Source organism: Podarcis melisellensis (genome assembly GCF_964234715.1).
Source record: "Podarcis melisellensis genome assembly, chromosome: 1".
Taxonomy (NCBI): Eukaryota; Metazoa; Chordata; class Lepidosauria; order Squamata; family Lacertidae; genus Podarcis; species Podarcis melisellensis.
This window is the reverse complement of record NC_138528.1, coordinates 119177996-119194837: the sequence shown is the minus strand read 5'-3', so window position 1 is coordinate 119194837 and position 16842 is coordinate 119177996. Positions and strand designations below refer to the sequence as shown.

The window sequence follows — 16842 nt, the reverse complement described above, 5'->3', positions numbered from 1 at the left end:
TTCACGTGTACCTAATTTAGTTGTATTTCCTAATGCAATTATCTCATTAATACACATGACTAAATTAGGACCTGTTGCCTTTGTCCATGGAGTTTTCTTGGCAGGGATACTGGAGTGGCTTTCCGGTTCCTCCTCCAGCAATGACAAACCTAGACAGCATCTTAAAAAGCAGAGACATCACCTTGCCAACAAAGGTCTGTATAGTTAAAGCTATGATTTTCCCAATACTGATGTATGGAAGTGAGAGCTGGACCATAAAGAAGGATGATCGCCGAAGAATTGATGCTTTTAAATTATGGTGCTGGAGGAGACTCTTGAGAGTCCCATGGACTGCAAGAAGATCAAACCTATCCATTCTGAAGGAAATCAGCCCTGAGTGCTCACTGGAAGGACAGATCCTGAAGCTGAGGCTCAGGTACTTTGGCCACCTCATGAGGAGACAAGACTCCCTGGAAAAGACCCTGATGCTGGGAAAGATGGAGGGCACAAGGAGAAGGGGACAACAGAGGATGAGATGGTTGGATAGTGTTCTCGAAGCTACCAGCATGAGTTTGACCAAACTGCGGGAGGCAGTGGAAGACAGGAGTGCCTGGCGTGCTCTGTTCCATGGGGTCACGAAGAGTCGGACATGACTAAACAACAGCAACAAATTAGGACCATGAATTTCAGTGGGTTTACTCTGAGTAAAACTGGGTTGAAAACTACCCATTCTTCTCCTCATATACTCTTGTACATATGCCCGTTTCCACTGTTCTGGTTAGAATCTGATAGTTGTGAGCATTTCCCCCCTAAGAAGGCATTTTATATCAATTTCTATGGAGTAGTCAGTTCCAAAACGAACACGGCTATTTATGACAACCAGATCGTAAGCATTTCTTACCACCTACAGCTTTAATCTGTTTATTATACACGCTGTGCTTTTTCGTGTTAATAGGGAGAGTGAGCATCGCTGCGGCTAATAGTTAACTCAATTGGTGAGTGTTAACAGCACCGCAGCCAACATGAGGCCAGTGAAAAACAAGATGTTCGCGTGCTCAGAGGAAGCTTAATTTGCAGAAGTACAAAAGGTAGTTAAACATCTCAAAATAGTACAAAAAATGTGGTTGGGGTAATAACAACAACAACAATAATTTGTTGTTGTTGTTATCCAATGCTCAGTAGCCATGGGATGTTGAATGTGAATTGGAAAATAAAATGTATGTTGTGCTGGGGAACAGAAAACAACTGGAATGCCTTGCTTCTGCCCCTATGGGTTATATTATCCTGAGGGATAAGGATGGGAAAATCTGTCAATTTTGGTTCTCTCAGTTTTTCTCCAACTTCAGATTCAGTCCTATACATTTCTGCAGTAATTTGCAATTTTTAAAAACAATCCTTATAAAATTCTTCAATGTTTTAGGGTGAATTTCTTCTCACAAAAACACACACACACATATAGTTTGGACTAATGGCATTTCTGCAAGCCATTTCCCCTAACATAATGCTTTTCTGTATGTCATTTCCACAAATATATATTTGGGTTCTAGGCACACTTTCTCCTAAAACATGCATTTTTGCAAACACTGGCTGGAGAATTCTGCACCAGAAAATTCAGATAAGTGCAAATTTCGAAGCCCGGCTGCATTTTAGTTCGCATATCGTTTTGTAAAGCACAAATCTGATGGATTCAGCTTTAAATGGACACAGAATCACATCTCTCCCCCTAAGGAGGATATAGTTGGCTAGCTTAAATCCAGAATGACCACCCATGTTGTCGAGTGATGATACACGCCATTATTTTGTTGCAGGTCCTGATTGCCAAAACTAAGTACTCAAAATCACAAAACCTATGTACTTTTGTAGGTCTGTTCCTGCCCAATAGAGGGTGTCCTTACACGTATTTTCTTTCCTTGGTGTATATAAAAAGAGCAGGCACACTGACTGTATTCTTGTTCCTAAACCTAATCCAGGATAAGATTCCTGGGAAACTGATTTTGCCAGTGTGCTGCAGGAGTTGTCTTGGTTGCCCGGTGCTGATTGGCTGGTAGCTGTGATGTCACAATCCCCATTGTTCCCATGAACAACCTGCAAGCTAGTTTGAAGAAATTCATTCCTGTTTGTGCTTTAAAAAGAGAAAGAACGAACTTTCCCTTGCTTGAACGTACAAATATACTTTCAGCTTGGCTTAAAGCATGGGAGGGGGCAGCAAAGCACATTGTTGATTTTTGATGCTTTATTATTATTTTTATGTGTGTTGGAAGCCAACCAGAGTAGCTGGGGCAACCCATCCAGATGGGTGGGGTACAAATAAAAATATAATATTATATATATTATTATTATTTCAGAAAGGATCATCTCCCAGCCCGACGTGGAAATGTCAAGGATTCAAATCTGGGACCATCTTCATGAAAAGTAGGTGCTCTACAACTGAGCAGTGGCCCTTTCTCAAAGTCAGAAACCTTCCTAAGGGGAAACACTCAATAATGTTGGGAGCTGGGAGATGCCAGACCCCTTTAATCCCTGGATCCAGCAAGTGTCAAAAAATAAGCCTGCTAATTCTGGGAAATAAGTCAAGCTAGACTTTGGGGGGGGGATTATTAGGTTGTTTTTGTTTTGATTATGTATTTTGTGTTTTTACACTGTGATTTTATCCTGTGAATTGCCTTGAGATCTGCGGGTATAGGGTAGTACTATACAAATGATAATAATGATGATGATGATGATGATATGACTGATGAAGTGCACTTCTGCTTTCAAGAGGTTTTTTTTAGTTTTTCATTACAAAATTATCAAAGTAAATGTTCTGTCCGTCAGCAAATGTTACCTCTGTATAAACTCTTACCTTCAGTTATTACATTGATATACATTTTATTTTAAAAATATACATTTTATTTTAAATATATACATTTTATTTTAAATATATACATTTTATTTAAAAAATATAAAGAGCCTGATCCAGGCCATGCAAAGCATTCCCCCAAGCTATAACTCTAAGCATACCTGCCAGGAAAGTGGGTTAGATTTGCATTTCAATGCAACCCTACCTACCGTATTTTTCGCTCTATAAAACGCACCAGACCACAAGACGCACCTAGTTTTTGGAGAAGGAAAACAAGAAAAAAATATTCTGAATCTCAGAAGCCAGAACAGCAAGAGGGATCGCTGCGCAGTGAAAGCTTCTGGGATAGCTGCGCAGCCTGCATTCGCTCCATAAGACACACACACATTTCCCCTTACATTTTCGGAGTGAAAAAGTGAGTCTTATAGAGCACACAAAAAATGGTCATTTGCACTTTGTCAGCAAAGGTTGCTAGGTTCTTAGCTGGAGCAATTAAAATAAGGTCCATTATCTGACCGTTGACTCAGGACCCTAAACTGTGTTTTTATATTTAATTCCCATTTTCTTCCGTGTATATTGTAATGTTCTCTTGTTACTATGGCCATCGGCTGAGGCGAATAAAGTTTCTATTGATTGATTGCACTTTGTCAAACAAGACATTAAGCAAAACACAGCTACAATTAGGAATTTGCACTTCTCGAAATTTTGCAAGAGAAGCTATCCACCCCCCAAAAAATGTGTACAAAGGTGCATTTATTAGGGGAAAGTGTGCATTAAAATGCATACGTGCGAAAAATAACCTGCAAAGATACATTATATTAAGGAAATTTGTTTGCAAAAGAAGTGTATTAAGCAAAATTGAATAAAAAAATTTGTATTTTAGGAAAAATGTGCCATGAAATGCAATATTTTGTGCGACTCTTTTTTTAAACTGCAAACTGATGCAGAAATATGATGCAGAAACTGATTTTAAGATTGGAATAATTAGAAATGGCAAGAAACCAAGACTGAGTTATCGGTCCATCCTCACACTAACCTGAGAGACAAGTTCCAATGAGCACAATGAAGTGAGTAAGACTTCAGCGTAAGACAAAGTGCATAGGATTCCTCTTTAAGTTCTACTTATCTGAGCAAGAATTTGACTATCCTATTGAAAATGATGAGCCTTAGCAGTGCTTAGCCTTGGCTGGATCATGCCCTAAATCTCAGAAATCTAGGGAAGGTTTGATTTACTGAGTTTGGGCTTCTTTAACAACATCTCAAAGCATCCCAACAATAGCAAAACATGAAAAAGGTATTAATTACATTTTACTCAAAATATCTGTAGGAATTCAAGGTTCAGTGGAACACAGAAGCACGTTTCCTCCCCTCAGAGATATCCTGGGCTCTTTTTAAAATCTTCATCTTTCATCCTTTTTCTTTCTTTTTAAAAAAGTCTCTAACCCTCTTCCATAAGGAAGGCTTAGTCATGCTGGCCACATGACTCAGAAACTGTTCGCCGGCTCCCTTGGCCAATAAAGCGAGATGAGCGCCGCAACCCCAGAGTCGGCCATGACTGGACCTAATGGTCAGGGGTCCCTTTACCACACACACACACACACACACACACACACATATATATATACTGTTAAGCGTAAGAACATCTCTATTGTTTCTCTACCAATAGGGTCGTCTGTTGTGAACCTGTGTGCAATAATGATAAAAAGGTCTATTTTCTGTTCCGTTTGCACATGAACCTAAAATATAGGACAGTATAGTATAGTATAGTATAGTATAGTATAGTATAGTATAGTAATGTTGCAATTTCCCCAGAAATCCCCCAAGTAGCCTGAAAGAAATAACCCTTCCAGCATTTTAACAATTTTTACCTTCTTAGCGGTGCCCCAGAAAATCTTAGAGCTACAATAAGAACATTTCTGCGTCATAGGGGCAGGGCCCAGGAACTGGCATAGTACCACATCTTTTTGCAGTGAGTAATCTCAGGTGTTACTTCCAGGGTAGGTATGCACAGACAAGTGTATATAACATGTTGTTCCCCACCGGAAGCAATGAGTGATGGGCTTTAATGGTGAGAAGGGAACAGATACGAACCATCAAGTACAATATTGACTGAGAAAAGAATCCCATCCATGTAAATTTCACCTGGAGCTCTGCAGTGAAAATCTTGGCATTGGGCCCCCTTGGTAGAAATGAACTATTCCCATGACTTTGGTTATTGTGGACTGAGGCTTTCTACTGTTTTCTTTCGCAGTTTAGAACCAGATATTAATGATGTGGTAATGGAATTTTCTTAGATACAAAATTATTCTACAGTTGCTTCAGGCACCAGCTCTCTCCTCCTGGTTCTCGGCTCTGAACAACTTGCTGCAAACAATGACTCTCTCTCCAGACAGGTGTAGTTTGACTCTTAAAAGCCAAATGCACTTAAACACCCGGTTGTTTTCCTATTTATCTGCTGCTTTTATGGCTGCACTTTTCAAGGATTGCCGGTTTGTTTTCTGTATTCCATTTATCTTCATTTTTGTTCTTATGAGTTCCCTCGAGCTTAGCGAGGAGGCAGGATATAAATGAATGGATGAATAATGCCGTGATCCAACTGAAAGAGTTTGGCTAACCTGAGGCCTTCCTGGTGTGCTTGGATTCCTGCTGCCATCACCCCTAGCCAGCATAGCCAATGATTGGGGGAGCTGTAGCCTGGAAACATCTGAAGGGCCACAGGTTCTCCACCTCTGAGCGAAATGATTTTTGCCCCGTGGATTTCGGGATGGGAGAGTGCTTAACATTCCTTCTGAAGTCAATGGGGGGGCTGATGTTTTGATTTGATGGAGTGGAGCAAACAAAGAAAGCAATTAAAGGGGGGAACCCTGTCAACACACCCACGTACCTCATTTTTGTCAAGATCTTGCATTTCTTCTGAAGTCCCACATTGATCACATGGCTTGCTGTTCAACGACGGCCTTTCCCCCCTGAAAAACAAATGGAGATCAGCTTGTTTTGAGCTGCATTTTCAAGCAAATGGAACTGCCTCCTCTTGTCGTGCTCGCCGCGCTTCAGAACAGCATTGCACATAAATGCTGGGAGATTTCTTTTTAAATGAGCTTTTTTAAAACAAAAAAATACCCCAGAAAACAAAAAAAACAAGCTCTCCATCTGAAAATCATTTGACTATTATAGCCATTTCACTAACTACTTAATTACAGCCATCTATCTACATCTGTCTCACCCTGACACCCACAGATGCATCCGCCCACAGAGATCTACCCACGCAAACCTCCTCTCTGACTCATGTGACGAATGGTTGTCAAAAAGAAAAGGGAAAACAGAGGAAAGAAAGAAATCCCCCACTCCCTGCCAAACGCAAACACTTTCTTCAAACGTATGCTGTTTCCTTTTTATCTCTTTCCGTGTGTTTCTGTGAGTCATCCGATCGGTCTCTGATCTAAACCCAGGAGACGAGAACCTACATGTACGCGGCAATTGCGTGCATTTGGCTTAGATTATTGGTGGTTGTGCAGCCACCTTAGAAAACGCAAGCAGCTAATATTCTGAAATTCTCACTCCACCCCCATCGGAAGCATAGCCTTTAAGAAGTGCCGTTTTTACTCTGGAAGATTGTGAAGAAAATAACGGAGTGAGAACTGCCACAAAGCACTCTCTCTATACACACACAGATCTCAATAATTACTAGTATTTAAGAACATAAGAACACAATAAGAACTTGCTGGATGGAGTCCACGGCTCAACTCGTCCAGCATTTTGTTCTCAGAGTGGCTGACCAAGAACAGCCTTAAAGGTAAAGATAAAGGGACCCCTGACCACTAGGTCCAGTCGTGACCGACTCTGGGGTTACGGCACTCACCTGGCTTTATTGGCCAAGGGAGCCAGTGTACAGTTTCTGGGTCATGTGGCCAGCATGACTAAGCCGCTTTTGGCAAACCAGAGCAGCACACGGAAATGCTGTTTACCTTCCTGCCGGAGCTGTACCTATTTATCTACTTGCACTTTGACGTGCTTTCAAACTGCTAGGTTGGTAGGAGCAGGGACCGAGCAATGGGAGCTCACCCCGTTGCGGGGATTCGAACCACCAACCTTCTGATCGGCAAGTCCTAGGCTCTGTGGTTTAATCCACGGCGCCACCCGCGTCCTAATTTAGTCATATGCATTAATGAGATAATTGCATTAGGAAATGCAACTAAATTAGGTACACACGAAAAGGCCTTCTGAATTTAGGAAGCCGTTTTATCCTGAATCAGATCACTGCTCCGTTTACCTGTTCACTGTCTATTCTGATTGGCAGGTAAAGGGAGCAGGTGGCGCTGTGGTCTAAGCCACTGAGCAGGGACTGAGCAACAGGAGCTCATTGCGGGGATTCAAACCGCCAACCTTCTGATTGACAAATCCTAGGCTCTGTGGTTTAACTCACAGCGCCACTGGCGTCCCACAAGAACAGCCTTATACTCCGTAAATTTGTCCAATTCTCTCTTAAATTCGTGGTCCTAACCAACTACTGTGGAACTGAGCCCCATTGTGTCAGGATGTTGTCAGTGGCTCCCGGCTGGTTGCCCAGGAAAGTAAAAAGACAAGGGAAAGTTTCTTACAGTCCTTTCTTATTTCAAACTTACGGAGAGAGGCTACAGAACCCAGCCTCTTGGATAATGGCGTCGCAAGGGAATCTCCACCCCCCCAGTCTCTCCTACTTCCTCATTCATCATCATCATCACTTTCTCTATAGGTGCTGCTATGTGCCCACTGTCTTCAAGCTCTTTGCTCTCCTACTTTTAAGGCCCGCCGGGTTCTGGGAGATGGAGGGGTCTGAAATGCTGTCTAAAGACACCGTGTGAGTCAGCTGCCATTCAGGTCCTGCCTCCTCCTCTCCCATGTTTTCCCCTCATCTGCCTCTGAACTGTGACCTCCTTCAACCTCCTGTTGAAAATCTAAGCTGTCTTCCTCTTTCTCCCCCCTGGAAGGGTCAGGATGGAGAGGCAGTCTTCACCGTTCCTCCTCTGCCCAGTCGCTGACAAATTGCTTAACTATGCACTACATAAAATCATACTTTCTTTCATCTGTCCAGAATTTTCCAGCTTCATTGAATGCCCATGAGTTCTAGTGTTATGAGAGACAGAGAAAAGCATTTCTCTACCCACCCTCTCCATGCCATACCAAATTTTATAAACTTCTATCAGGTCACTTCTTACTCACCTTTTTCGTATTTCCTACTTGAAATATCATTTTATTCTTGGTGGCTTCCCCAGTTTCATGGAGCTGCACATAGGAAGTACTTTTGTAATACTTCCATGTGATTTAAGTAATTCTCTGAGGTTCATTTTTTAAATACAACCTTTTGGGTAGTTGGTGACAATGTGAAGGTTCTGGAGGAGGAAATGAGGGACTAATCAGTCACTATTGGTCAGTTTAATTTGTTTTTATGTTTTTTTAAAAAGCAGCATACAAATATTTCACGTATGGCTGCAATCCTGTACTCACTACCTGGAAGTAAATTCAGTGGAACCTAAGTTGACCAGAGTGCTCGGGGCAACCCAGTCAGATGGACAGGGCAAAATAATCATCATCATCATCATCATCATCATCATCATCATGAAGTTGATTTACAACATCCCAGTCCTAAGCAGTCCTAAGTATTTTTTTTCCTTTCTCTTTCCCCACTCCTTTTCCCCACTTTTTAAAATTCCTCTCATTTATCACATTCTTTCTTTATAAATTAAAATCTTTCAATAAAATATCAATTAAAAAAAAACCTGAATGGGATACAGGTGAGTTAATATATACATATATCATTAGAATCACAGCATTTAGAATTTACAGTGGTACCTCTAGTTACGAACATAATTCATTCCGGAGGTCCATTCTTAACCTGAAATTGTTCTTAACTAGAGGCGTGCTTTCGCTGATGGGGCCCCTTGCTGCCACTGCGCTGCCAGCACACAATTTCCGTTCTCATCCTGGGGCAAAGTTCTCAACTCGAGGTAACTCTTTCAGGTTAGCGGAGTTTGCAACATGAAGCGTTTGTAACCTGAGTTGTTTGTAACTCAAGGTACCACTGTACTGGCTTAGTACCTTTAATCAGGCGTAATTTTCTGGCTTGAAACCCAAGTGGGATTTAAGAATGATGCAATTGTACTGTCAATAGTACATGGTCACTTTGTTGAGTAAGCCTGAGCAATTTTTAGACTCATCAAATGGATTGAGGCCCACCAGCCAGGGATGGTGGCCCCACCAGTCTTGAGAAAAATCAGTTTTTCTGCAGGCCTGTGAATGCAAAACAAAATTTAAAAGGGTGTGCCAAGGAGTTTTGAGCATTTGGAAGTCATAGAACATGGCCTGTGTGCTGCATTCATTGTGTGCCACAACTCGCAGGTCACAAGTTCTGCAGACCTGCTGTCCAGGCCCACTCACAACACCTAGCAGAGATGGAGGCATGCAGGTTCATACCACCTGCTTGGTCCAATAAGGCTCTTCTTTTAGAAGACCTAGAACAACAGTTGCCTGCTAAACACATGCCTGTTAAAAAATATAACGGGTCAAGCAGCCTTGAGAAATTAAAAACACCATGACAGGTCCAAATCTGCAGGCTAACAAGCTATTCTGCAACTGCAGAAGTGGAAGGATGAAAAGAGAGAATAATTTTGGCAATGGGGCCAGTTAGCATCCAGTCATGATGTACTCAAGGAACTTAAGAACAGAAAGCGTAATGCTGGTGGTCAACAAAAGAGGTTTAAAGACTCTCTTGAGACAAATCTTTAAAAATGTAGTATAAACACCGACAACTGGGAAACACTGGCCTGCAAGCGTTCCAATTGGAGAACAGCTTTTACCAAAGGTGCCATGGGCTTTGAAGAAGATTGAAGTTGGGACGAAAGGGAGAAACGTGCTAAGAGGAAGGCACGCTTAGAAAACCTTCATCATGATCAACTCCTGCCTGGAAACCTATTCCCCACTGTGGAAGGATGTGTGGATCCAGAATCGGCCTCCACAGTCACTTACGGACTCACTGTTAAAACTGTGTTCATGGGGACAATCTTATGTAGCCTTATTAGACTATACCGACTGGTGGGGTCTGCGTTGCTCCCAGGAGGGAGAAAGGAAGTCAAATGGCACCAAGGTTTGGTTCAGAGAAAGTGTTTATTCTGCTCTCCGGATAGCAGAAGACACTTGCATGGTCAGTCCACAGCAAGTCCAAAGAAATGAGAAATTTCATGCAGTATATATATCCTCCAGGCACCCTCTCCCCCCTTCCCCAGGAATCCAGCCACGTCAGCTTATACACGCAGGTTGACATCACACATGTTTCTGCTCCGGTACTCTTAACCATAAAAGGGTGTTCCTCTTCCTGTACTCTTAACCATATAAGGGTGTTCCCCTTCCTGTATTCCTTATTTTGGGGTAAGAAGGTCTCTTGGTGCTGTTCCCGGACTAGGTCTGTGTGTCAGAGTGTGGTCAGGATGTAAGATAAGACCCAGATGTGCCATCCCTGCTCCACTGGAACAGCCAAGGCCATCCTTTGCCATCACGGACTGATAAAGGAGAGCACTTTGAGCACTTGTTTATAAAGCTGGGTTTTCTGTTTATACATTGACTCAAGCTCAAGCTTCCTGAGCTTGAAAAGCTCAAGTTAGTGCATTTTAGAAATGCTCCCTTGGAGGAGGAAAATGGGGATTTTGGGGGCCCGTTTCAGACTGACAGCACAGTCAGTTTTGGTTTTGGGAAACCCATTCCTTCACTTACTCAGCTATGAGTGATCGCCAAGTAGTTATGGATTTAAAGTTATCTGCACCATGAGGTCAGTCTTCTCCACTATGGTGAAATGCATTGCTTTTCTGTTTTAATTACAGATAAATGTGGAGATATTCTCCTGCATTACCATATGCAAATATTGTGCAGATCTCTGCCCTCTGTGGCGCTGTATGTGTGTGGCATTTATTTATATTTATCTTTTGACAATGCATCAGTTTAGCTAGCTTGCTTCCATTTGTCAGGACTGCCAGGATGAGTCCAACCTACTTGCTTAAATGCACCTCCAAAACACATCTCCACCAACCTCGTACACACTTTTCCCAAGGAGTAAGTCCCATTCAACTAAACAGGACTTACTTCTGGGCATAGGGATGCCCTGTAGATTTGCTAAGTGCCTAGCATTACACAGTGTTGATGTACTTGATTTATGACCTCATTTATGAATGGGAAATAGAAGGTACCAGCTGGAGGTATCCACACTGCCACTGAATCATTTTCAAAATAATAAGTGTTAGGAAAATCAATAAAAACAACCGAAATTAGACACTTGAGAGCAGAGCCTCCTTTTGCTCCAACAAAAAAAGATGGCAAATGTCTCGCTGGTCTCTAAATAGGCTTGGCATCTCCTGCCAAGTGTGGTATAGTGGTTAAGAGCGATAGACTCGTAATCTGGGGAACTGGGTTCGCTTCCCCGCTCCTCCACATGCAGCTGCTGAGTGACCTTGGGCCAGTCACACTTCTTTGAAGTCTCTCAGCCCCACTCACCTCACAGAGTGTTTGTTGTGGGGGAGGAAGGGAAAGGAGAATGTTAGCCGCTTTGAGACTCCTTCGGGTAGTGATAAAGTGGGATATCAAATCCAAACTCCTCCTCTTCTGCTGCTGCTGCTGGATTCATGTATCAGATGTGGCACTCATGATTAAAGAAATTAAACAGGGCTAGATTAACTGCTAGGCTAATGACCACTACATTCGCAAAGAGATTCCCAGCCACTGCCCCATAAGATCAGATGCACTCATTTCAGTGCATGCAATCTCCACAAAGGCACATGTTCACCCTAAACTCACTCTCGCTACTTCCCCTTCTGCATGGCTGGTGATTGGTGCAGATGAGAGTCATCTGCAGAACCTACGTGATTCAGGCTCCATATACACTACGTATACACGGAAAGCACATTCAAAGCACATTCTCTTCCATAAAGCATTCTGAGCACTGAAGTTTACGCCACACAGAGTTACAATTCCCAGCAACTCTGAAACCAGAGAACAACGTCACCTAGCAATGCCATTTCAGCTTAAAACTGGTTGGGGTGGGTGGGAGTGGGGATTTTATTTATTAATTAAAAGATTGGTAACCAGCCTTCTGACTAAAACTTTCCAAGGTGACTAATAAGACATACTTCAAGGACCGCCTCTTTCCATATGAACCTACCCAGACCCTGAGATCATTTTCTGAGGCCCTTTCTCGTGTGCCTCCTCCATGAGAGGTCCAGAGGGTGACAACACGAGAACGGACCTTCTCTGCAGTGGCTCCCTGTCTGTGGAATGCTCTCCCCAGGGAAGTTCACCTGGTGCCTTCATTACACCTTTAGGCACCAGGCAAAAACATTCCTCGGTTGGACTTGATGGCCCTTGTGGTCTCTTCCAACTCTATGATTCTATGATTCTACCAGGCCTTTAGCTGATTGACATCCAATACCCTTTTAAAATGTGTGGGGAGGTGTTATTGGGTTGTTTTTTTGTTTTGTTTTGATTATGTATTTTGTGTTTGGATATTGTGATTTTATCTTGTGACCCACCTTGAAATCTGCAGGGCAGTATACAAATTTAATGAAAAAGAAGAAGAAGAAGAAGAAGAAGAAGAAGAAGAAGAAGAAGAAGAAGAAGAAGAAGAAGAAGACTGGATTCTTAAAATGTCTGCCACACTGGTCATAGCACCAGAAGTAAGAGAAGGTGCTGTTCCAAGCACCCCAAAAGCACCCAAAGCCATCAAAGAAGGAGCCATATAAATGTCCCTAGGTGCCACCACCGAGAAGGTCCTGTTTTGTATCACCGTCTAGTATAATTCAGACAGTGAGGCACAAGAAGCAGGGCCATGGAAGAAGATATCCATATATACCGTTGCAGACCACCCCAATTTCCTAGCGGTGCAAGATTCCAGGGGTTCCAGGCACGGTGGAGGGGTTCACAGCATTAACACCCCAAAAGGGTCTTCTTTCTTCCATAGCCACAGCCTTGGATTCAAATATAGATCCAGCATGCCCCTCTCTCCTGCTTGCTACTTTGATTCCAGCTCACATCACTGCAATTTTCAGCTCTAAAACTCTGGCTTTGTCTTTACCCACAAGCTGAGTTGGGAAAGGGGGCCCCATCCACTTGCCGTCTCGCACAGAGCCGCTTCCTTTGTTCCCCTTAATGGCTCATCGCCCAGCTAACCCCTCACCAGGAGGCTAGCCTGGCTATTCCAAGAATCAGAAGCCTTGATTAAATTCTAACACTTGCCGGATCCAGGGATTAGAAGGGTCTCGGCATATAGGCTAACACCCCAAACCCCTAACAATACATAGGTTCACATGGGCTCAGGCCATTTAGGGCTTAAAATGTCAAGCCCAGCACTTTAAATTGGGTCTGGAAACCAAGTGGGAGCCGGTGAAGTAGTTGCAAAAGTGTTTCTGTATGCATCTGTCAACACCCCAGCGACCACATATTGTACCAGCTGCAATTTGTGGGTGCTTTTCAAAGGCAACCCCACACAGAGCGCATTGCAGTAGTCTAATCTTGATGTGACTAAGGCTTGATTCACCCCGCTCACTTCTCAGCACTCACCCACAGCAGAGCAGGTCTGAGTAACGTACATGGCAGTTGTTTGCAAGATGCGATGTGCTCTCTGAAACGATTCCTTGTGGCTGCTGTTTTGCGATGGACGTGGTTTTTCATTATTTTGTCTGGAAGCACATGTTAGATTTTTAAATGTGTTGTTAATGCTGCTTGATTTGTAATGGGGGATGTCAGGGAACTGCCATCGGAGCCAAGAGTGGAGGTGAGGCTCCCGAGCGATGCCGGAGAAGGGCCCAGCCGGGAGAGAGGGAACACTTCCTCGGAGGAAGGAGATCAGCGTGACACCAGGAAGAAAAGAGAGCCGGGAAGGACGAGAGATGGCTCCAAGACTCTTCCACAGAGACCAGCGGGGAGAGCCCAGGACCTCCGCTGGCCACACCCACTCTGCGCAGAAAACTTCCGTGCAGGGAGGCTAGGCGGCGACTTGGTGTCAAAGAGCTTTTATGCTGGAAGAAGTTCAGGAAACGCCCACTGACGGATTCTGCCAGTGACTGACACAGCCACGGAGAAAGTGCTGTTCAGCTCAGGGAAAAGTTTAGCCAGAGAACGTTGCCAAGAGCAGCGGCCACTTACACACAAGCAACCCCAATTCCCTTTACAAGGGATGACACATGTCTACACACACACACACACACACACTTGTGTGGCTGGGCCAGAAAGCTGTTGGATAGGGGCCAAAATCATTACATCCTTGAGAAGACCCCAGCGTGTATACTAAATCCAGCGTTCTCCTTGTCCTGGGTTTATGTCAAACTCCCTGCAACTCGAAAATCCATCTTTTTATATAAGATACAGAAGCAGCCGGCAAGTTCACAGTGAAAGGAAAATCTGGGATACTCTTGGCTTGCTGAGTGTACAGAGAGTGGAATACTCTCCTGGAGAAGACTCCAGAGTAACTAAGTCAGATGGAAAGGAATGGAAGCAAGCCTGTTACTCACATTCGTGCGGAGACATGCTCGGTGCAAATAAATCCCTGGAGGAGAAATTGTTGGCTTAAAGGCCTGCGTGTTTGTGCCATACATTCTGCAATACAGTGCGAAGCCCTGCTGCCCTTTGGCCCAGCCCTGTCTATGTGTTCATTTTCTTAATTTTTGATTGTTTAAAATGACGCTCTTCACTTCAGATTTTATTTTTTAAAAAAATAAAGAGGAAACATTGTTGCAGACACGCTTGCCAAGGAAAACACAAGCTGTTTCTGCTCAGGCAGGGTACTTACTGCATGATGCGTCACAGGAAAGGTTCTGTCGGGGTGGAGTGGGATGGTTTATTATTTTAAAACCTCTTTGTAGTCAATGAAGCTTGCGTTTCTAGCATGTACATAAATTGGCCGTGGTATAATTAGCCAGGCTACCGCTGCCGATTAAAACGATAAATCCTTGCAGGGAAGAATTGTTGAAAGCAAATGAGCTTGTCACATTCTTCTTCTTGGATATAGGGAAGTGGGGAGTTTGTAGAGGACTTAAGTAGACATGAGTTTTAGTTTTTAACTGGTCTGCTTTAACTTGCCACTAACCTTATGGGCAACTCCAGCAAAAGAAAAGGGGGAATGGGCTACACATGGACTACCAGGCAGAGGGCCTTCTCGGTGGTGGCGCCTGCTCTGTGGAACTGCCTTCTGTCAGACGTCAAGAAAATAAACAACTCCCTGACTTTTAGAAGAAATTATTATTATTTAGGCGGCCCTGTTGAAGGAAGTTTTCAATATTTGATGTTCTATTCTGTTTTTAATCTGTTGGGAGCCACCCAGAGTGGCTATTATTATTATTATTATTATTATTATTATTATTATTCGCAGAACACACAATGGGTAAACGAAGAGTACCTGTTTTGGATTTTCTTTGAGCAGCAGGAGAGTGAAGAGTTGTCAAGGGCCAGGAGTCAACTTCACCTGCTGAACAGCAGCCTGAAGGGGGAGAAGGGGGAGTGACTCCACCTGCAGCTGATCAGCCTTCAAGGCCAGGAGGAGAAGGCACTGATGAGAACCTTCTGGCTTCAGCCTTCTTAAGCAGAGCTCTCAGCAGCCGTCAGATGCTGGAAACAATGCCTGTGATTCCAGACTCTACCTTTCTGCTCTCTGCTCATCACCTGGACCCTTGGCTCTGTGATCATCTGGATTCCCTGATCTGTGGACCCTTAGCTCTGTGATCATCTGGATTCCCTGATTTCTGGACTGTATGCGGATTCTGCTCCTAGTCCCTGCATGCTCAGCAACGGGACTCGGGATATCGCTAGCACAAGAGTGGGAAGGTTCATAGCAAGAAGTGGACCCTTTGAAAAGGACAGACTGGGACTGAGGCGTTTAACATTTTATTTTATTTATAAAAATGCATGCCCCACCTTTCATTGCAAGCAACGTCAGGGTCCAATAAAACAACACAAGCACACACATTAAATTAAAACCAAACAAACAAGATGAAGCAATGCATTTTCAAACTCACTAGGCCGCACATACACCATTTCAACCATACTGTGCCCAGAGAACCCTGGGAAATGTAGTTTAGCCTTGCAGAGCAGCAATTCCCAGCACTCTTAACAAACCAGAGTTCCCAGGATTCCTTGAGGTGGGGTAGAAGCAAACATAAATAACAGCAGAGTTGCACCTTTCATTCACTAACGGTTAATATTTAGCTATTTAGAAAGTGTCAGTTTGCCTGCCATGCCACTCCATGAAGCACAGAAATGTCACACCCTGTGGTTTTGGCAGCCAACTTTTGAACCAGCCTCTGTAGGTGTGTAGAGTGTTCAATGAGCAGATATTAGCAGGTAATAATGTTAATCGCTACGCTGTGAAAAATGTCAGCTGTCTGTCATCAACAGAAGCCCAGTGTCCGGATCAAAGGAATTATTAGAATCAATCTATTCTGCCTTGGTTGGACCACACCTGGAGTACTGTGTCCAGTTTTGGGTGCCACAATTTAAGAAGGATGTTGACAAGCTGGAATGTGTGCAGAGGACGGTGATCAAGATGATTGAGGGCCTAGAAGCCAAGTCTTAGGAGGAGCGGTTGAAGGAGCTGGGTATGTTTAACCTGGAAAAGAGGAGACTGAGAAGGAAATATGAGAGCCATCTTCAAATATCTGAAGGGCTGTCGCATTGAGCTGTGCAGATGCAGTTCCACACTCCTTCTCTCAAAGATGTTCACCAGGGTCTCTTTCTCTCTCTAGGTTTGACAGATTCTGGCACAGCAATCTGAACCTGACCAGGTATTTGCCCTGTGCTGGCTTCACATACCCTCCAAAATTTCTCCGATGAAAATAGGGGTGTCCCATTCAATAATGATAATTTTACTATTTATACCACATATATTGGACCATCAAGAAGGCTGATCGCCGAAGAATTGATGCTTTTGAATTCTGGTGCTGGAGGAGACTCTTGAGAGTCCCATGGACTGCAAGAAGATCAAACCTCTCCATTCTGAAGGAAATCAGCCCTGAGTG

At 43.6% G+C, this 16842-nt stretch overlaps 1 long non-coding RNA gene across 2 annotated transcripts; it reads left to right on the top strand.

Moving 5' to 3' along the window:
- Window positions 1–375: 375 nt before the first annotated feature.
- On the top strand, window positions 376–16635 carry LOC309363642. Of its 2 annotated transcripts, none has more exons than XR_014165500.1 (3): window positions 376–1067; window positions 2325–2391; window positions 15252–16635. It is a non-coding gene; the product is annotated as an uncharacterized lncRNA (long non-coding RNA). The 2 variants fall into 2 exon arrangements; XR_014165501.1 differs by lacking the exon at window positions 15252–16635 and adding an exon at window positions 6056–6170 and having other exon boundaries at window positions 480–1067.
- Window positions 16636–16842: the final 207 nt, after the last annotated feature.